This window comes from Pogona vitticeps, chromosome 1 (genome assembly GCF_051106095.1).
Source record: "Pogona vitticeps strain Pit_001003342236 chromosome 1, PviZW2.1, whole genome shotgun sequence".
In the NCBI taxonomy this organism is placed as follows: domain Eukaryota; kingdom Metazoa; phylum Chordata; class Lepidosauria; order Squamata; family Agamidae; genus Pogona; species Pogona vitticeps.
In genome coordinates this window covers 41,549,423-41,572,516 of record NC_135783.1, presented here as the reverse complement: position 1 = coordinate 41,572,516, position 23,094 = coordinate 41,549,423, and the positions used below count along the sequence as shown (strand labels likewise).

General features: G+C 40.7%; 1 protein-coding gene and 1 long non-coding RNA gene across 10 annotated transcripts in view; one reads left to right on the top strand and one right to left on the bottom strand.

Moving 5' to 3' along the window:
• The window catches only part of BABAM2 (BRISC and BRCA1 A complex member 2), a 226,112-nt gene that overhangs the window by 176,263 nt on the left and 26,755 nt on the right, over positions 1-23,094 (top strand). The window lies entirely within an intron of this gene.
• Positions 2,419-23,049, bottom strand: LOC144585819 (uncharacterized). Its single transcript, XR_013540384.1, has 2 exons — positions 18,842-23,049; positions 2,419-13,520 (listed from the first exon to the last, which is right to left on the bottom strand). It is a non-coding gene; the product is annotated as an uncharacterized LOC144585819 (long non-coding RNA).

Here is a 23,094-nt window from a genome sequence, read left to right as displayed (position 1 = left end):
TGATTACAGTTTTAGTGTGGTATTTGTTTGATTCTTTGGTAATATTTGTATACTTGTTTTTAGTTTTTGAAGTACTGGCTTGGACCCTTTTTAAGATGAAAGTGGGGCAAGAATATTTTAAATAAATAGTAAATAAACTCAAGCATTCTTAAAGTTCAAATACTTGAAGTCAAGCTTTGGAATATTTCTTATTGAAGTAAACACACAGTCTTGAGTGTTAATGTTTTAAATGCAAAATAATATTTTGAGTTTTTGGTTCAATGTTAAAGCTCGAGAGAGAGATTATTACAGCTGGATAGATTGTCACTTTCAATTAATCCTGCAGCCTTAGAACTCTTACTGCAAGTTACACATGCAAATTGTTACATCCCTAGCTTTTTTGGATAACCCAAGGCAAATCATTCTCTAGATTAAAGGATACTGCAAAGAAGGCACCCCAATATACTATTCATTTCCTAAGTGACACTTTCATGTTTAAGGTGTCCATTTTAGCATAAAATGTTTAGTAGCACATATTGCCGAGAAAAATAAAATATTGTATTCAGTTTTTTCTGTTGTCCAGAGAAAAGACACAAATAGCTAAATGTTAAATTTAAATAATTATATAAATATCTCCTTTCTCACAGTCAGTACAAGGGAGTGCAACATTATAATACATATATATATGTATTATACTATACAACATTATAATACATTATAATATTATACAACATTATAAAATATATATATATATTACACACACATATATATATTGTATTGTATTTGTTCCACTGTCTTATTGTCTTAAAGGTAAACTGAAATCTTTATCTGAGCTTTCTGGGTGTTGCAAAATCTATTGTGAAGAGAAATAGAACATTTGGAGGAAGAATCTCCATTGTAAAATGAGATAAATTTTACATTTAAGTAAAACATACAACACACAGAGGCACACATATAGACACAGAGTGAACAAAAGTGGGTGAAGAAAGTAAAATCTGCTAGAAGTTGAAAGAGGGTGAAATTCAGCATTATGTGAGCAGGCTTACTCAAGAGGCCTTTCCTCCCCTTTCCTCTCTATTACAACCATGCAAGCCCTCAGTGAAATTTACTCCAGGAGGGTCTATCTAATGGTTTCCAATGGAAAAAACAAAAAATCATCATAAATTAACGAAGTGTCAGAACAACACCAAAATCAGTTTGCATAGGTTTCAGGAGGTGGACTAACCATTGCAATCATTTAAAACAGCTTCCAAACATTGTAAGACACTTTTACAGGAGCGAAAAGGGAGGTCGGGAAGAACGTTAAAAGGCAAACGGAGATCAAAGAGCCCTTTCCCGATCTCCCTTTTCGCTTACATTGTCTTGCATTGTAAGACACTTTTACAGGAGCGAAAAAGGACTTCGCAAAGGCATTGAAATGTATTGAGTCGGCTTCAATACATTCCAATATAGGAAACATTGTTTCACTCAACGATGTTTCCTATGGGGATTTTCACTGAACGATGGCAATCTGTTCCAATTGGAACGGATTAACCGGTTTTCAACGCATTCCTATGTGAAATGGTGTTTCACAGAACGATGTTTCACACAACGTTGATTTTTTTGGAACCAATTAACATCGTTGTGTGAGGCACCACTGTAGTTCATTGAAGCTTTTGTTATATTCCAAAACGTGAATTTTAGCTCTGCTGTTGCTGACCTAACCTTTCTAACAGCTTCTCTCCCATCAGGGGCTGTATTTCCTTGTTATCCTTTTCCACCACTTCCATCCTAGATTCTTTCTCTATTTCTTCCTCTTCCACTCTTTCTTCCCAGATGGTTGAGGCTTGATACATTGATACCAGATAAGCTTGATACATTAAACTCTTGTGATCCAGGCAAAAAGCATGATGACCTCTTGACAGGAGTCCTATCTTCCTGGACACCATTCTCTCATTGTGAAACTCTTATTCCGCACCACATTTTAGATAAATCAGATTTCTTCATTGTCCAGTTTTTGTATCTGTATCCAGTAATAGGAAATAGCATAATGTAGATGCTCTTACCCATGTAATACTGTACAACAATTCAGTATTATATTAAAGGGTCTTTTTTTGTTCCTTCATCGCTTCCACTCAGTCTTAGTCTTCATTTTGTCTCCCAATTTGTTGCTGGTGGTATTTCAATAGAAAGCCCTAAGTATCTTCTTTGTTCCTGAGTAAACTTCTCTGTACTCATTGACATCTAAAGAATGTGCCTTCTTTCAGTTGAAGTACACCAACAATGAAAACCCATTTCACCACTGAGGGACACTGTGTTCTATTTTTTAAAAAATGAAAAACACAAACTTTCAAAACTGGTGCTGTGTGTCTTTTCGAGTTTCATGGGTTTTTTAACGGCTCACATTGGCATAATTAGTACTCTGTAGTGAAATATGTATTAGTGCCAGTGTAATCACTGTTAGGATGGGTTGCTATAGAAACTGTTAACAGCAGAAACAAAGCAGAGAACTGTGAACTAAGGAAAAGATCCTGAGAGCTTGAAAGAAGATAAAATACAGGGCTGTAAGACTAGGCCTCCATCTGATATGCAGGAAACTCCCAATGTCCTTAGCAGAGAAAGACCAAAACTGACATTAGTGGTCATTCAGCAATCTGCCAGCTATGTTTCAATATCATCTGCTTTGGAGCTAATTGCACCAAAGCCAGTTCATTGAATTCCTCAACATGAGGTTGCAGAACCTACATCCAGTGCTGCTTGTATAGGATCACTCTCCAAGAGTGACCATTGGAGCTCAGTGCTTCATAAGATAGTCAGACTAAAGGAAAAGGCAAGATGCAATGCACTCCAGCAATGTACCCTGCTGAAATTTTCCACCTCTCTCGCACATGACTTTGCCCCTGTGTGCTAGGTCCCGTCATGACCAGAACCTAATGCAATCGCTGTGTGGAGGAGGAAGACAGCTGCGTGCAGGGAGGCAGGGACCCGCATGCATCCAGCATACAGGGAACCTTTCAGTCCAGTTAGCAGAGAAAGAAGAAAATGAGATCTTACAAAATGCTGGTTGTACTCTATGGTACTTTTAGGAATTAGGGTAGGTAGCTACCAAGTAGCTATGGCAGCCTATTGTCAGTTTATTTGCAAAAAGCCAGCACCATTCCTTAATAGTCTCCTAGAAGACTGTAGTGGAATGGCACGCTCATTTCAACAAGAAACATATTCATTTACTGCATATTGAATACATTTAGCAGGCCATGCGGCTGACTGTTCTGCAAAAGTTTTGCCGTAGCAGTATGGAAACATGGCTTCAGTCAACATGAGGGACACCGTGTTCTATTAAAAAAAATGAAAAATGCAAACTTCCAAAACTGATGCTGTGTGTCAAGATCACACATTGAAGACCTGCTATTTGATGGAGAATAGATGTTTAAGAACTTTACTCCCAAAGCTGTAAATGAACTTCTCAAAAGGCATAATGTAACAAAAATAATCGGTGTTGAAAATCAACAATAAAAATATATAAAACAGTATGTGTTAGCATGAAGATATGGTTGCCCATACAACAACCCTAAATCTCCATCAAGATGTCAATACACTTGTACCCAAGCATTGTCAAAGTATAACAAGTAACATCCTCACCAAACAAATCTTGTTTGTCTTATTTAACAGTCAAAACAACAACCCAGAACTCAAACGAGATGAGAGAACCATGTCATCCAGCCAGCCATTTTACACTAAACAGAACTAAAAAATTCACAAAACTATAAAACTGTACTTTCTCCCCACTGGCATGACATCTTGCCCAACAGTAAATGATTGATCAAGTCACCCATTTATGTGAATCAGAGAACACAACAAAGTAGTATAGGTTACTGTCACACACACCCAGTTACCCTGTGTTCTGCCACGCAACCCAGGTTCACTTTCGGGTATGACATTTAAATTTTCAACCCTTTTCCGCTGTCACCAGAGGATATATTCCCCACTCTATTAAATATGACTCTTCAATCAATGTTATTCAATAAAACAATGTTTATTTAAATGTTTATCAGTAAATCATGTATAGCGAATCATGGATGGTCTTATTTTATTCATTCAAGAAATTGTGCTTTAGTAACATTCATATTTGCTTAAGTAGAATCATTTTACTCAAGGTATTTATTCATTTCTTTTCTCATTCCCTATCTCTTCTCTAACACAAGGCTGGTCCTAACTGCCTGAACTGCTTTTCTCTAACACCAGTCCCTAACTCATCCCTAACTGCTACCTAACTCTTCCCTAACTGAAACTCTAACTGACTTCCATTCTTCTTATATTTTCTTAGTCCCGCCTCTTCTGTAGAACCATTGGCTCCTGGATCAGGGTTCCATTGTGATGGACAGGAGTGGTTCCTGACCTGTCCGTCACAGTTACTTATCCAAATTGTAGTGCTTCAAGTGGTCATCTGTGAACTCATACAATCCACCCTCTTGCCCTCAATGTGTCATGTCCTCCTTATGTGTTACTGGACTGTAGACTGAAACTGAGGAGGAGTTGTTAGGCCATGCCTAACCATACACAATTAGGGCAGTGAGTATGGTCCTGCAAAAAGGTACATAGCTCACAGTCTTCACAAAGTGTATGGTGCTAGTCTCTGCTTACCTGAGACTTCCTCAAAGATCTTGACTGTGACTCCGGAGTTAGGACTATAGCTTCAATGGTTGGCCACAGTTCCCAATTTAACCATAAGACGGCCATTCAATCTTCTCAAGACCAAAATCCAGGTAACAACAAACTCAAGCCTAACAGGTTGAGGCACTTGCTGCATGAATTGTCATGCCCACACCCTTTGGTATAGGAAAGAGAGAAAGATGAACATAAACTAACTAGGATTGCTAGCTGGCTTTCAAAACACTTGTTTAGTACAAGTGGTCACTGACAACAACAACACTATGTACTACCTAAACAAGTAAGGTAGAACATACACTGTCTGTTCTGCTCCTCACAGTCCACCTTGGAGAATGGTGTCTGATGTGTCAGATCTTCCCAATAGCTATTCATGTGGCAGTCAATCTGAACAGACAGGTAGCCCAGGATCACAAATGGGAACTAGTCCCAGATGACTTTGCAGGCAGTGGGGACAGCCAGTTGTAAACCTTTTTGCTATGAGGATCAACAAGAAATGGTAGAGATAGTGTTCTCAAGCAGGTCAGGTTTATGATTTGCTAGGGGATGCATTCAGGACTCCATGGTCAAAAGGTCTTTATCTCTTTCTATGAATACCTCTGCTACATAGGGTGAAGCTTCAAAAAGAGAGATCAGATGCCATTCTAATAGCCCTGTGGTGGCCACATCAAGCCTGGTTTGCAATGTTAAAACTAATGACACAAGACATTCTCCAGCTCACTTATTTTTTCAGAACAAGGGCTGAATTCATCATCCAGATTTAGCCAGGCTGAAGTTGAGAACATGGAGAATTCTCCAACTTTATTGAGGATTATACATGGATCCAGGAAACCCACCACCAGATGGAGTTATGAATACAAATGTTGGAAATGCTCTCCATTCATCTCTTCAATAGGAAAACTTAACCTTCCATATTCCCTGCATATGGTGCTGAGCTTCCTGTTACATTTTATGAAGAATGGTTTGTCTCATTCCTCAAAAAAAAGTCTTATCTGTCTGCTATAGAGGCAAAGCAATCCCTGGTTCCAAGGCATCCCAGTATTTCAGGAATCCAACTTTAAAGAAGCTCCAAGGTCTGCAGAATGTCCTCCTTGATGTGCACCACCTCTGCAGTGGTCAGTTTCCCTGGTTCTCAACCAACTAATCAAACCACCCTTGAACTAATGACCACAACAAGCCTGAGGCTACTTACATATAAAACTATTCTTGCTAGAATTAACCACTGTTCATCAGCTTATCAAGCAAGTAAATTGTGCACCCTCAAGAATGACACACATATCTTGAAATTCTACAAGGATAAAGTCACTGTTTTTCCTAATTTTTGCCCAGAGAGGTTTCTAATTTTCACTTCAACTAGCCCCTCATTCTTTCCAGTTTTCCTTCTGTCCCCTTCTTCTGAACTAAAGTTGGCACTTCACATATTGGATGTTTGTCAAGCCCTAGCATTCTATATTTTAAGGACTGAGCACATTCAAAAAACTAACAGACTCTTTGTTATCAGAGCTAAAGGATGGGAGCTCAAATAACACCCCAGTGTCTGTTCAAGTCACTTGCCAATATGATCAGGCTTTATTACCAGCTGGCAAAGAGACCACTCCCTGAGTCTTTGAACGAGACTTCAACCAGAGCTGTTGCTGCCTCAACAGTCTTTCTTCAAGGGATCTAACTAAAAGATATCTGCAATACTGCAGTGCAATCTCAACCCTCAACATTAATCAAACATTACAGACTGGATGTAAGGGTGAAACTTGATGCTGCATTCAGGAGAGCAGTGTTGGTGCAACATCCCACCAGCTAGCCAGTAAATGAATTTGTCAGTCAGATGTGTGATTCACAAAGTCCATGAAGAAAGGAATCACACCTGTCCTTCTTTCTTTGTGGACTCTGTGAATCACACATGTGACTGACAAATTGTAGGGTTCTTTAGTGTTTACTGTATCTGCAAATTCACACAACCCATGCATCCTCTCTTCAATCTACCATACTACATTATTTCTTATGCAGCGACAGATGAGGGGAGCTGAAGGATAACTGTCAGACACACAGACATGGGCATGGGAGGGTATTCTAATGATTTTCTATTTGTCTAAAATGTTATAAGTTTCACACAGGCACAGAAACACCCACGTGTTAATTCACAGATGACCACTCAACTACAGTTACAGATAAGTAACTGACAAATTATTTGTTGGTCCAACTTAATACTGTCCACACTTCTCTGAATAATTCCTTCTACTGATTTAATTTTAACTATGAAAGATAATAATATGATACAGTATTTTTTTAAAAAAGATAACCACAATATTTTTTAATCATATAACATACATCTGCAGAAAAAATATGAAAAACACTGCAATATTGAATCCTTGGTAGAGAGTTAAGTGTCCCATTTAATTCTGTGAGATTCCCCACTGAGAAAAGTTATTTAGCATTGTGTTGCAGGTTCATTGCCTGTGATTTCTTCAGCTGTAATTTGTTTCAACAGGTGTGTGTTTATTATCTTCAAGTGAAAGATACCTTCTAACCTAAAGGAGGAGAGAGTGTTTCTTCATAGGCTAATCGCATCTAAGCAGGAGATTATACAAATAATCCCCAGTGTTTTTGTGCTACTGTTCTATGTACCTTGACAAAAACAAACTTGTATTTCTTGGCTCCACCTGCTTCAGAAGAATCTCTGATCTCCTTATATAATATAATAGATGAAGATGGAAATGAAAGATTTCTTTCAATAAACATTTTAATGATATATTGATAAAAATCAAGTCGTAACTAGAATTGTTAATGATGTGATTTTGTAAGCATAAAATAACTTGCTTAAGCATTGGTTCTGTGTAGTGTAACACCATTTTCATTAACTAATTAAAGTATTTCTATCTTTTCTTTCTGTTCATGCTGGGACATCCAAGGCAACTAATAATATCTTAGATCTTAATCTTAGAACTGCAGAGTTGGAAGAGATCCTATGGAACATCAAGTCTAGCCCCTGTCAGAGGCACAGTGGGGAATCTAATTCCCTACCTCCAACTCTGCAGCCTGATACTTAAACCACAGAGTTTTCCAGCACTTATAAGTACATAAATGTAAAACCACATCAAAAAGTGATCAGTGAAACCAACCAATAAAGTAGTTACAACAACCAGTGTATAATAGCAACAGAAAAACAAACAAAAACAGCAAAAATAAGAAAAAGTAAACACAGAAAACCAGGCAGCCATTGAACAGTAGCACCCCAATCTGTTTCCTAAAAATATGTTATGAAGGCAAGAAGTGATTCCCAAAGCCTTACAGTCTTCAGTTAGTCTCCATAGACTGAAAGACTTGGTTCAAATTCAAATACTTCTCAGGGCTAGTGGGGAAAAAACTGCAGAAAAAACTACCGCAGACCACAGGATTCAAAGCGAACTTAGTATGACTCAAACAACTGGATAATATTTCTTAAGAAAATTTGACTTTTTATCATTCTCTAATTCAAAAGAGAACTATATAAAAAAACATAAAGTAGCATAACAGGCTGTTGAGCTGCTGCTCATAATAAGCACTTGATCTGATGTGATACATTTTCCCAAATTTTAGTAAGAGACCATGTGGCAGTTGCTGTTTTTGTGATCTATTTTAAGTAGTTTTGAGTTTACAAGAGGTGAGCAGGGCATTTGAGGACAGGAAATTTTGGAGTTCATTCATTCATAGGTTTGCCATATGGTGGAGACAAGTTGATGGCATGTAACAAAAACAACAAAAGGGATCTCTGATTGTTTTTTCTGTGCCCCTACTTTTCTGATGTTCAGTAATATTTATTTATTAGATTTATATACCACCCATCTAGAATGTGTCTACTCTGGGCGGTTTACATATTCTGTCTTATATATAGAAATCAAATTTATATAGAAGTCAGACAAAAACAAAAGAAAATTTAAAGAAAAAGAAGACAAAAATGTTGTGGCATCTTAAAGACTGCTATATTTTAATGTGAGTCTTCATGTACAAGTCCTCTTCTTCAAACTCATCCGCTAAAACTCACATTAAAATATAGCAGTCTTTAAGGCGCAATAGCATTTTTATCTTTTTTAAATTTTTGTTTTGTTTTTGCCTGACATGCTAGCACAGACTAGTGCGGCTACCTCTTTTAAAATTACTTTCCTAAAGATGTTAACCTGAAAGGACCCACATTTGAACATGGCTATTTTGTTCTAGATGTTTGTTGACAAATGTAAAGGCTTAAAGCTGATTCATGATTACAGTGGTGCCCCGCTTGATGACGATAATGCGTTCCAGCAAAATCACTGTACAGCGAAATCATCATCAAGCGAAAGTAAAAAACCCATTAGAATGCATTAAAAACTGTTTAATGCATTCTAATGGGGGAAATACCTCATCGTCCAGCAAAAATCCTTCATAGGGCGGCCATTTTCCAGTGCCTGTAAAGCGAGGAATCAGTCCCAAAAACAGCGGGGAGCCATTTTGCACAGCGGGCAGCCATTTTGCGACCCGCCGATCAGCTGTTTCAAAACCATCGTTAAGCGAAAAATCGGTTCCCGAAGCAGGGAACCAATCGTCATAAAGCGGAAAATCCCATAGGAATCATCGTTTTGTGATCGCAGTACCAATTCTGAAACTGACTAGGTATTGAAGTGAAAGTTTGGTTTGAATATAAGCATCAAATACAAGTTAAAGTGTAGCGATAATATTACTTGCTGCTGTTGGCTATAGCAGTTGCTTTGGATGGATCTCATGCAGGAAGATAAAGGTAAAGGTTCCCCTTGACAATTTGTCCAATCGTGTCCGACTCTAGGCGGCGGTGCTCATCTCTGTTCCCAACCCATAGAGCTAGTGTTTTGTCCGCAGACAATCCTCTGTGATCACGTGGCCAGCGTGACTAGACACAGAACACCGTGACCTGCAGTCATAAGATCGAATCCACGCAAGGGAGTGAGCCCCCGCCGCTTGTCCCAGCTCCCGCCAACCTAGCAGTTCGAAAACATGCAAAATGCAAGTAGATAAATAGGTACCATCTCAGTGGGAAGGTAAACAGCGTTCCGTGTCTATTTTTTTTAATGAAGATATGTTGGACTCAAGTTGCAGGTTGAAACAGGACAAATGCAGATACCTCAATTGAAGTCAAGGTCACAATAAGAGGACTGCAGTTTTTGGAAATTACTCCACTTTCTACTGCCTTGGAAAGAAAGGCATATTATTATTCCAAATACTAAAATGTAACAATATTGTTTGTCAATATTAACGTGGGTCCCTTTGTGTATGAGAGTCTAGAGTCAATTTCCCCCATACTCCTTCCATGTCATTGCATCACATAAAGTGTTTTAAACTTAATATTTTCACTGACAACTTTATTTTTCCTGTGTGGGTGTTATTTTGCACAAACATGGCATCATATGAAAATTTGATTTAATCTTATAAAGTTGCACCCAAATGTCTGTGGTTTACAGGATCAACACCTATGGTTCCAGCAACAGCAATGGGCCAACTGTTTCTTCCAGTTTGTATTTGCCAGCAAAGACTGCTGCCAACCATTCAGCATTAGCTAGCAGTGGTGGTGTCCAGAGTGCTTCATGCAGAGGAAAAAGGAATTACTTCTTAAAATCAATGACGAGGATGTTTGTGGCTTGTAAGAGTCTTACAGGAAATATATCCTGCAAAACATTAATATTCTTTGAAGCAAAGGAATATTGTGCCTTTTTTCTTTTCTTCTTTTTGTTTTAGTAGCAAAAGTATGCCTTCCTCACTATACAACTATACAACTTCTGTAAACCTTTTGAAGTGACTCAAGAATATGAAGTTATTATTAGAATCTTAATGTGTGCCGTGCAGTGTTTTTTCTTTAAAAATGATATACAGCTAGATTTCTTTATTATGGCTTACACAGCTTATGAACTCAGCATCCCTTAAAAAGATGACTAAGCAAGGTTCTGTTGGCACTTCCAGGAATTTACAGACATGAGTCATCCATCTATTGTCTGCAGACACAGCACCAAGTACCTATGAGTCAACTCTTGTTTGGAAATAGTATTTGCAGAATTGGACATGAATGTTGACGCATGATGTTTTTATCTAGCAAATGTGTAAAAACTTATACATGATACTGCAAAGATGAAATATCACTTTCAACTTAGGGACAATTCCTGCAGCATTTGATCATGTAGATGCTGTCTGCTGATGCCAGCCTTCTTCTATGACAGCAGTGCTATTCTTCAGAAGAGAGCTATAATTCAGGACAGAATTGTATATGTATGTATATAAGAATTATGTATCTCATGTACAGAGAACCCTGTAAAACCTGATTTGCCAATACCTACAGTTCATGTCCTGTGATTAACCTTTCCTGGTATGTTGGAACATAAGTAACAAGTTTTACTTACTGGTACCATTGAGAGTACTGCTGAATCTGTTGGTCTACCCTTATGATAGACACATCTGTGCATACAAAGTGATTTCATAAATGTAAGAGAGGAAACATCTGGAATAAGCAGGAAATCACCTAGAAATGAGAGGAAAAATATTCACCCCTTGCCTAGGGTCTGGAGAAATGTGTTAGCAGTTGGAGGATTGTAGAGACACCCATGCTAAAAGGAAGGAAATTTATTTGTGTACATTGGTTCTGTACGTAGCTGTATGTGAATCCTTGCTAAATCCCTCTACTTTTAGTGGAAAAGAAGAATCTTCTTTTCTTCTCTTCATTTTCTTTTCTTTTGAATAGTCCCCTCTGTTTGGAGAAAATTACTGTACTGCAATTGCTGAAAGGCTAATCACAGCAAACGTAAGCTTCTATGAACTGACAAGCTTGTCTCTATTGTGCTTTTAAACATTACTTCAGTGCTGTATACTATACTCTTAAAACACAGCTTTTGACTTAATAAGAGAAGAAATGCTATTACTTCCTATTTCAGTAAGTCAGAAGTTTTTTAAAATCATGATAATGGAGACTTTGGATTCTTCAGTAGACAAGACAGATGAAACTAATACAGCAGATATTGTCAAGTTTTTTCATTTGAAGTATAGTTATCCTCTCTTCCTACTTCATAGCAGTTGCACATATCTATTTAGCTTTTCTTTTAAGAAACTGATAGTTAGAAAAAGTAATTTTAAAATCTGTTAAACTGATAAAGAAGACTGCAAAGCACACAGCAAGGTAAGTTCTGACCTCACAAATTGCAGCCATGTTTTAGCGGTTTACATTAGGGACGCACCCTAGCACCAAATTTCAGATTAAGAATTTGGATTCAGAATTACAACCCTTTGGATCTGGAATTCGGACTTTTTAAAACTTGGTATTTCCAAGTATTTGGAACTCCATTGTAGTCAATATGAATACTATATAATCATTATTTTCCCTTTAAAAAAAAACAACACACACCACACCACACCACACCTTACCACACACAATTTTTAAAGGATATCTCTGTTTTCTCTTACTGTTTCCCAGCAATTGTGCCAAATAAAGAGAGGAGGTCTTTGCACCTTAGTTTTTCATCCACTTTATAAAGAGTTTACATGGTAAAGTGTTAATTCTAGTACCAATTTATACATCTCCAAAATTTCAAGAAACCATGGGTGGGGTACAGAGTCAAATGTCTTTTGGTAATCAGTATAAGCAGCTTGTCAATTTCTGGAGTTCCTTTTAGCTTGATTCTATATAGTTTAAAGGAGTCAGTAGTGAGCAATTCCTTACAAATAAAGAATTTCTTCATAGGGCCTTTCTGTTGGTCTGTTAGGAAGAGGCTGCATTTGAAAAAAATGGTCTTGTACTGCAGTTCTTATTTCACAGCATTGCTAAGATTTAATGTTTGCAAGATCACTGATTTTTAAATTTTCGGAAGCAACTTACCATAGCAGCTATTGGCAATTTTTGGAAATGTTTTAAACTGATAACCAAAGATTTTGGAATGACCAAAGTTGCCCTTTCACTGATTGCTGCCTTGTTGTGGCAAAGGGGCTTGAGTAATTCAGAAAAGCTATGGGCTATGCCGTGCAGGGACACCCAAGACGGACAGGTCATAGTGGAGAGTTCTGACTAAATTTAATCCACCTAGAGCAGGAGCTTGCAAACAACCCCAGTATCTTTGCCAAAAAAATCCATGGACAGAAACAAAAGGCTAAAAGATATGACGCTGGAAGATGAGCCCCTCAGGTCAGAAGGCATCCAGCATGCTACTGAGGAAGAGAAGAGGACAAGTACAAGTAGCTCCAGAGCAAATGAAGTGGTTGGGCCAAAGCGAAAAGGACGATCAGCTACAGATGCGCCTGGAAGTGAAAGGAAAGTCTGATGCTGCAAAGAAAAATACTGCATAGGAACCTGGAATGTAAGATCTATGAATCTTGGAAAGCTGGATGTGGTCAAACAGGAGATGGCAAGAATAAACATTGACATCCTGGGTGTCAGTGAACTAAAATGGACGGGAATGGGCAAATTCAGTTCAGATGATTATCATATCTACTATTCTGGGCAAGAATCCTGTAGAAGAAATGGAGTAGCCCTCATAGTCAACAAAAGAGTGGGAAAAGCTGGACTGGGATACAGTCTCAAAAATGATAGAGTGATTTCAATACAAATCCAAGGCAGGTCTTTCAACATCACAGTAATCCAAGTTTATGCACCAACCATTGATGATGAAGAGGCTCAAATTGACCAATTCTATGAAGATTTACAACACTTTCTAGAACTGACACCAAAAAAAGATGTTCTTGTCATTATAGGGAACTGGAAAGCTAAAGTAGGGAGTCAAGAGATAAAAGGAACAACAGGTAAGTTTGGCCTTGGAGTTCAAAACGAAGCAGGACAAAGGCTAACAGAGTTTTGTCAAGAGAACAAGCTGGTCATCACAAACACTCTTTTCCAACAACACAAGAGGCAACCGTACACATGGTAATCACCAGATGGGCAATACCTGTTACATACAGCACTGATGTTACCTGTCTGTCATGGGTTTGGAGGGAAAGTTCCATCCTATGGGGAGTGGAAGGCGGGACATCAGGAGGAGGGGCTGTACTGTATATATATGTGAAGCGTGTGAGGAGAACTGGGAGAAGAAGCAGTAGCTGGGAAGAAGAAGCTGGTGTGGGAGTCTGTGTGTCAGACAGGGTACTACTGTGTGTCAGTCAGTACCAACCTGATAGGTTCAGGTGTCTGTTGGTTAGCCAGAACTGATAGGTTCAGGGTCTGTGCTTCAAGTTAAGTGTTCTGTGTGAACCAAACTGTGTGCATGTATGAATGAGATTAAGCCACGTTACTATATCTTATTCACCTGATCATTTTATTTTCCCTGTGTGTTGTTTTAAATAAACCTTATTCTTTTATTTGTTAAAAATCCATCCCTGGTCTGTGTGACTTCTTATAGGGAATGGTTGGTGGCAGCTTAGTGAAACTGTGGCAGATCCCAGTAGGTCTGGGTTTGTCACATTGATTGGTGTCCAGCGTGTGGGATACGACTGGTCCAGTTGTCCAGCGGTCCAGCAAAGCCTTGGCAAGTGTGCCCAGAGCAAGGGGGGTCTAGTCAGGGACAATCTGAGAGCGCGTAGGTAATCTTCTAGGTGTGCCTCACGGGGGGGTGCACTAGTAGAAGAACGTGTAACCTCAGATTGGGGGCTAGATTAGGGAGCTCTGAGGCAACCTGGTTTTGGCGGGAAAAAAGCTGAGGCAAAACTGTAAAGTAGAAGTGATTTAGCCTGCCTGCTGAGAGGCCCAGCAGAGGGGGGTAGACTCTAGCTCGCAACTGTTGCAAGTTAGTGCTGAAGGACAGCAGCAATCTATAGAGAAAGCTGGTTCTGAGGCAAAAAAAAAAAAAGTGGTCGCTTTATTTTGAGGCTTGACTTTTGAAAGCAGCCTGTTCTGGGGGGGGGGATTATGCCCTTGACTCGAAGCCAAATGGCAGAAATGGGTGAAGTGAAAGACCCCCAGGTTGACCAAGGTTCTGAGGATGAATTTGGCTCAGTGCAGGGTGACAGCACAGGAGAGCAGAACCCAGAACTCAGAAAATTGCTCATAGCCCAACAGCATGAACTGAGGGTGAGGGAAATGGAGGAAAGGGAAAGAGAGAAACAACGGCAATTTGAATTAGAGAGAGAGAGAGAGAGAATGGAAAAAGAAGAAAGATTAGAGAGACAGAGAATGGAAATGGAGAGGGAGAGAGAGAAAATTGCTCTGGAAAAAGAAAGAATGGCGTTTGAGTTAAGAAAACTGGAACTGATGAATCAGAACAATAATAACAATAGGGATTCTGAGGGAGGCCAATTGTCTAAAGCTGACCTGAAGAAATTCCCTGTGTACCACAAGGGAGATTGTCCTGAGGTGTTCTTTTCCCTAGTGGAAAGAGCGTTTGTGGACTTCTCAGTGAGGGAAACTGAGAAGATGACCATTATGCGATCTTTAATCAGTGGCAGCCTTGCTGAAGTTTATTCAGAGATGCCACAGGAACTGATGAAAGATTTTGCAGAGTTTAAAAAACTGGTGTTTGCAAGACATGGGATAAATGCGGAACAGCTGAGGCAAAGATTCAGGTCAATCACCAAGAAACCAGAGCAGACTTTTACCCAAGTGGGGGCCCAATTGGTGAGGCTGCTAGAGAAATGGCTATCTCAGGAGGGGACAGAGACCTTTCAGCAGCTCAAAGACTTGATAGCGCTGGAACAGTTCTATTCAGTCCTGCATGGGGAACTGAAATTCCAGGTGAGGGAAAGGAAACCGAAATCTGTGGCAGAAGCAGCAGAGATCGCAGATTTTATTTATCAAATAAGAAAACCCTTAGGTGCTGAGTGGAAATCTGTAGATAAACCCAAAGAAACCTACAGCAAGTACTCTCAGGGACCAGGGAAAAGCCAGCAAGGGGGAGGGGCCCATGGTGAAGGGAAGCCCTCAGACATGAAACCAAGACCTCAGATTTTGGAGGGAAAACCAAAACAAGATGAGAAAGACTCAAAATATAGCAGAAAATGTTACTTCTGTCAGGGAAAGGGCCATCTAATCTCAGAGTGTGAGAAATTAAAGCAGCTAAAAGGAATTGTGCCTCAGGAATCGAGTGGAACCAAGCCAAAAGCTGTGTTCTGTGTCCAGAAAGAGCAAGGCTCATTGTCACTGAGGGAGCCTGTTGCCATGGCTACTCAATCTGGAACAAGTACATCTGCTGATCAGGCTGAGGAAAATGGTCCTCTTTTGGAGGTCAAGCGATGCTTGCTCGTGAGAACAGATTCTCAGTTGTTTGAAACAGCAGGGGTGGACGTAGGAATACTTGACCATCAGTATCGGGGGCTGCGGGACACTTGTTCCCAGGTGACCCTGTGCCATCCAGATATTATTCCTAGGGAGTATGTAATCCCAAATGAGAGCATGAAGGTGGCAGGGATTGAGGGGCAGGTGATCTCACTGCCAGTAGCAGAGGTACCTGTCAACTTTCAAGGCTGGAGGGGAGTTTGGCGGCTAGCAATTTCATCGACTCTGCCAGCAGCCGTGCTCGTGGGAAATGACCTGGCTAAACATGTGAAACGGGTGCTAGTGATTACACGTTCACAAGCCACCACGGGGACAGTTCAGGGGGGTAATGATGAGCCAGAGACGGAAGCAGAGGGGAGTTCAGAAGCTGTGGTGGAAACCTTAACCACAGACAGCCAATTTGGCCAAGAGCAAAAGGCAGACGCCACTCTCCAAAAGTGTTTTGAACAGGTGACTGACGCCCAGCTAACACCTGAAACCCCAGTGAGATTTCTAGAGAAAAAGGGGATTTTGTATAGAGAGACCCTGAGGAATATCTCAAAAGGGGGAGATGGGATCAGAAGTCAGCTAGTGGTACCTGAAAAGTATCGCCCCATGATCTTACAAAGGGGGCACTCTGACATGTTTGCTGCGCACTTAGGGGTGAACAAAACACAGCAGAGAATCACACAGAATTTTTACTGGCCTGACATAGGGAAGCAGATCAGGGAGTTCTGTAAAAAATGTGATGTGTGTCAGCGGCAGGGGAATAATCGCGACAGGACCAAAGCAAAGTTGTGCCCTTTGCCTGTGATTGACACTCCGTTCAAATGCATAGGGGTGGATATTGTGGGACCTTTGCCCAAGGCCACAAAGAGGGGGAACAGGTTTATTCTCACCATTGTGGACCATGCCACGAGGTACCCTGAAGCCATTCCCTTGACTAACATTGAAACTAACACAGTGGCAGATGCCTTGGTGGGGTATATGTCCAGGATGGGATTTGCCTCAGAAATAATCACAGATTTGGGCGCATCGTTCACATCAAAGCTCATGAAACGCTTATGGCAAATCTGTGGAATTAAGCACAAGGAAACCACTGCCTATCACCCTGAAAGTAATGGGTTAACTGAGAAGTTCAATGGGACTCTAATGCGCATGATTAGGGCTTACTTGGCAGAGAATCCAAACAATTGGGACCAGAAGCTGCAATCCCTTTTGTTTGCTTATCGATCAGTGCCACAAGCCAGTACCGGGTTCAGTCCATTTGAACTTTTATTTGGGAGAAGGGTGAAAGGGCCCCTTGATTTGATCAAACAAAATTGGGAGCAGATCACCCAGGATGACCCACAAGACGTTGTGACATACATAGACTCTTTAAGGATTGACCTAAAGAGAAACCTAGAGCTAGCAGCAGAGACCCTGCAAGCTCAAAAGGTCAGAAAGAAAGCTTGGGATGACCAGGAAGGCAGGGAGAGGCACTTTAACCCAGGGGAGGAAGTGCTTTGGCCTAGGCTCTGCAAAGAGAACAAACTGCAGCTGGGTAGCCCAGAAATAAAATATTTGGGTCACATAGTAGGGGGAGGAGTGATAAAACCCCTAGAGGCCAAAATAGAAGCCGTTCGTGATTGGCCTAGACCCAACACCAAGAAAAAAGTTAAATCATTTCTTGGGTTGGTGGGCTACTACAGAAAGTTCATCCCGAGGTTTAGCGAGATTGCGGCTCCGCTGACCGATCTGACGAGGAAGAAGGCTGATGACCGCATCCCGTGGACCAGCGACTGTGAGGAGGCGTTCCAGAGGTTGAAGCAGGCGCTCATCAACTATCCAGTGCTGCGTGCTCCAGACTTCGACCGGGAGTTCATCATCTACACCGATGCGTCTAACAGCGGGGTAGGAGCAGTTCTTTGCCAGGAGGATGAGAATGGTGACCAGCATCCAGTGTCCTACCTGAGTAGGAAACTCCAGAAAGGTGAGATACATTTGGCAACCGTGGAAAAGGAGTGCCTGGCCATAGTCTACGCGATCCAGAAGGCCAAGCCTTACATCTGGGGAAGACATTTTATTCTGTGCACTGACCATTCACCACTGCAATGATTAAAGACAATGAAAACCCACAATAGTAAACTTATGAGGTGGGCTTTAAACCTGCAAGACTATGACTTTGAAGTGAAGGTGGTCAGAGGATCAGTGAACTGTGTTGCTGATGCCTTGTCAAGAAGACCTGAAGAATGAAGACGGCGAAAGAAACATGGACTATGTATATATATTGATGACAAAAAGTTAAATGTACCTGTTTTTTGAACTTCGTTTGTATGAATAAAGGTAACTTGATGTAATGTATATGGTAAATGTTTAAATGCCTAATTGATATGGTTAACTTAGAATGTAAGTATAAGTAAGTATGGTATTGTATGTATAACTGTTGTTGTGTGTTTTAACCAGGTTGTTTTTTTGGAGAAAAGCACGTTAGCTTTCCCCCTACAATACAACTTATAAAGAGGGGAGGTGTTACATACAGCACTGATGTTACCTGTCTGTCATGGGTTTGGAGGGAAAGTTCCATCCTATGGGGAGTGGAAGGCGGGACATCAGGAGGAGGGGCTGTACTGTATATATATGTGAAGCGTGTGAGGAGAACTGGGAGAAGAAGCAGTAGCTGGGAAGAAGAAGCTGGTGTGGGAGTCTGTGTGTCAGACAGGGTACTACTGTGTGTCAGTCAGTACCAACCTGATAGGTTCAGGTGTCTGTTGGTTAGCCAGAACTGATAGGTTCAGGGTCTGTGCTTCAAGTTAAGTGTTCTGTGTGAACCAAACTGTGTGCATGTATGAATGAGATTAAGCCACGTTACTATATCTTATTCACCTGATCATTTTATTTTCCCTGTGTGTTGTTTTAAATAAACCTTATTCTTTTATTTGTTAAAAATCCATCCCTGGTCTGTGTGACTTCTTATAGGGAATGGTTGGTGGCAGCTTAGTGAAACTGTGGCATATCCCAGTAGGTCTGGGTTTGTCACAATACCGAAATCAGAATGATTATGTTCTCTCCAGCCAAAGATGGAAAAGCCCTATACAGTCAGCAAAAACAAGACCTGGAGCTGATTGTGACTCTGATCATCAGCTTCTTATAGCAAAACTCAAGCTTAAACTGAAGAGAGTAGGAAAAACCACTGGGCTAGTCAGGTATAATCTAAACCAAACTCCTTGTTGAATTACACAGTGGAAGTGAAGAACAGATTTAAAGAACTAGATTTGGTGGACAGAGTGCCTGAAGAACTGTGGATGGAGGCTCGTAACATTGTCCAGGAGGCAGCAACAAAAAAAACCATCCCAAAGAAAAGGAAATGCAAGAAAGCCAAGTGGCTGTCCAGAGAGGCCTTAGAAATAGCAGAGAAGGGAATGGAAACAAAATGCAAGGGAGATGGGGAATGTTACAGAAAATTGAATGCAGACTTCCAAAGAATAGCAAGGAGAGACAAGAGGGCCTTCTTAAATAAACTGTGCAAAGATACAGAGGAAAATAATAGAAAAAGGAAAAACCAGAGATCTGTTTAAGAAAATTGGAGCTATTAAAGGAACCTTTTGTTCAAAGATGGACATGATAAAGGACAAAAATGGTAGGGACCTTACAGAAACAAAAAACATCAAGAAGAGGTGGCAAGAATACACAGAGGAATTATACCAGAAACATCTGGATATCACGGACAATCCAGATAGTGCGGTTGCTGACCTTGAGCCAGACATCCTAGAGAATGAAGTCAAGTGGGCCTTAGAAAGCATGGCTAACAACAAGGCCAGTGGAGGTGATGGTATTCCAGTGGAACTATTTAAAATCTTAAAAAATGATGCTGTTAAGGTACTATACTTAATATGCCAGTAAGTTTCAAAAACTCAGCAGTGGCCAGAGGACTGGAAAAGATCAGTCTACATCCCAATCCCAAAGAAGGGCAGTGCCAAAAAATGCTCCAATTACCATACAATTGCACTCATTTCACACACTAGCAAGGTTATACTCGAAATCCTACAAGGTAGGCTTCAGGGGGAGAGATGATCTGTCATTATGATTGATGGGTGTTGTTAACTGGTCTTTTTTGTGCAAATCATCTCTCCCGCTTATGACAACAATAGAATGACAACAAAAAACACACTGGTCACCATAATCACCCAGTCTCATGAAAAGGACAAAAAGCTGATCCCACAGCTATAAATACAGTGGTGCCTCGCTTAGCAATCACTCCGTTGAGCAATGAAATCACTTAGCGATGGGGTTTTGGCCATCGCCAGAGCGATCGCTTAGCGATGGCCCCTATGGGGAAAAATCGCTTTACGATGATCATGGGGAAGCGATCATGGCAAAGCGACCCTTTTAAAACAGCTGATCAGCAGTTCCAAAATGGCTGCCGGAAAAACAAAATGGCCACCCGCTGTTTTGTCTCACTTTAGAGGCACCGAAAATGGCCGCCCCATGGAGGATCTTCACATAAGGTCAGTTTTGAAGCCCATAGGAACGCATTAAACACGTTTTAATATATGTCTATGGGCTTTTTAAAATCGCTTAGCAATTAAATCGCTTAGCAACATTTTTCCAGGAACGGATTAACATCGCTAAGCGAGGCACCACTGTACTCAACTATCCCACAAAACTGCACCAGAGCACAGAGAGAGTTCTGACTCCTTTCCTCTGAAGATGCCAGCCACTGAGACTGGCAAAATGTTAGGAAGAAAAACCTCAAGAACACGGCCAGGCAGCCCAAAAAACCTACAGCCATCAGATCCCAGCCGTGAAAGCCTTAAAGGATGTTAGAGACCTTGCACACTTCCACCTTCCATTTCAGGATGCCCCTCAGATGCTCAATAGGGTTTAGGTCTGGAGACATGCTTGGCCAGTCCATCACCTTTACCCTCAGCTTCTTTAGCAAGGCAGTGATCGTTTTGGATGTGTGTTTGGGGTCGTTGTCATGTTGGAATACTGCCCTGTGGCCCAGTCTCCGAAGGGAGGGGATCATGCTCTGCTTCAGTATGTCACAGTACATGTTGGCATTCATGGTTCCCCCAGTGAACTGTAATGGTCGCCATTGCACCCTTTCGCTGGACCACTGCAGCAGCAGAGGGGAGTGGCGAAATCCGGGATCGGGGGACAGGTATTTCTCTATGGCGACTTATGGCTAGTGTGCCCACAGGGCTCTGTGCGCCAGCTGTGGCATGCATGCCATAGGTTTGCCATCAATGACCTAGACCACCTTTATGTAGAGCAACAATGTGTTTTTTCAGATCCTCAGGTAGTTCATTACTATGAGGTGTCATGTGGTACTTCCAGTCTGAGAAAGCGGGAGCGATAGCACCTGCTCCCCCTTCACACCTGAGACTTCTGACACTAATGGGTCTCATGACACCAGGAAGGGAAAACGGCTCCTTGGGCCCAATTTGGACATTGTCACTTAGGGGTGTACAGTGGTGCCTCACTTAACGATTGCCCCGCTGTACGATGAAATTGCTTGCCAATTAGGTTTTTGCAATCGCAAAACGATGTTTTAAATGGTTTTTTTCATTTAGCGATGATTGGTTCCCTGCTTTGGGAACGGATTTTCGCTTTACGACGATCAAAAACAGCTGATCGTTAGGTTTCAAAATGGCTGCCTGCTGCTTAAAACAGCTCCTGCTGTGTTTTTGGACGTATTCCTCGCCTTACAGGCAGCGAAAATGGCCGCCCCTATGGAAGATCTTCGCTGGACAGTGAGTTTTCAGCTCATTGGAATGCATTGATGGGTTTTCAGTGCGTTTCAATGGGCTTTTTTATTTCGCTTTACGACATTTTCGCTCTACAGTGATTTCGCTGGAATGAATTAACATCGTTAAGCGAGGCACTCACTTTTGTTGCCAGCGGTTTTTACATTAATGGCTGTGTGTTACATTATTTTGAGGGGACTGTTATACGAGCTGTATACTCACTGCTTTACCTTGTAGCCAAATGTCATTTCTTCAGTGTTGTCACATGAAAAGATATACTAAAATATTTATGAAATGTGAGGGGGTGTACTCACTTCTGTAATATACTGTATATAGTTACCTTTAGCTAGTATCTGACTGAATGTAATTGTTCTGTGCAAAGATCTTTCAACACATTTCTTATGTTATCTGAGTTTTTCCAACTGCTATTAAAGGTGATGCAATGACAACATCATTGTATTACATGTAATAATTAAACTTTATTGAAGTTTAATAAAGATCTGCAAAGGAGACATTGATTTATTGGTGTCACCATTCTTCAGTCTTGTTTGTACAGACATTTTGAATAAGAGCATGACACATCTTTAATACTGTACTTCTAAGATTTTTGCAGATCATGATCATATAGAAATGTAGAAAACATGTCTTGTACCAAATTAGATTCTTGCTCCATCTCGCTCAATAGTTTCTGACATGACCGGTAGCAGCTCTGCTGGCTTTCAAACATATCTTTTGTATGAAAACAGTTATCCAGTGAAAAGATGCATTATGTTTGATATGTGTATCAAAGAAGTAGTAATAGTAGTAGTAGTATTGTATAGTGAAAACCAAATTATTGTTCTTTCATCATCTTATTTTGTTTGTTTGTTCAATATAAAATATTTATATGCCACCTTTTGTTTAATGAATCGAAAGTGTCTTACAGTATTAAAAGAAACAAAGTTAAAACCAAGTCATAAATTATTATGATATTAAAGAAGGATTAAATCAATATCACACTTGTTGTTTAGTTGATTAGTCGTATCTGACTCTTTGTGACCCCATGGACCAGAGCACGCCAAACCTTCCTGTCTTCCACTGCCTCCTGGAATTTGGTCAAATTCATGTTGGTAGCTTTGATGATCCTGTCTAACCATCTCTGGCGTCTCCTTCTCCTCTTGCCTTCACACTTTCCCAACATCAGGGTCTTTTCCAGGGAGTCTTCTCTTCTCATGAGATGGCCAAAGTATTGGAGCCTCAGCTTCAGGATCTGTCCTTCCAGTGATCTTTCTTTCAATATCTCATTAAAACCCACAACAAGAACAATACTAAAAACATAACTAACACACAGAATAAAATGCTTCCATTTAAAAAAAAAAATCCCCTTAGTAAACCAGTCAGGCCTGCCTGAAGAGAAAGGTCTTGTGCAAGCAAAGATGGGGCCAGGCTAGCCTCCAATTGGAGGGTGTTCTAGAGTCTGAGAGCAGTGGCAGAGCAAGCTTTTTCTCATGTTCCCACCAAATGTACCTGTGGAGTGGTGGGACTGAGAAAAAGGCATTGCTGCTGTTC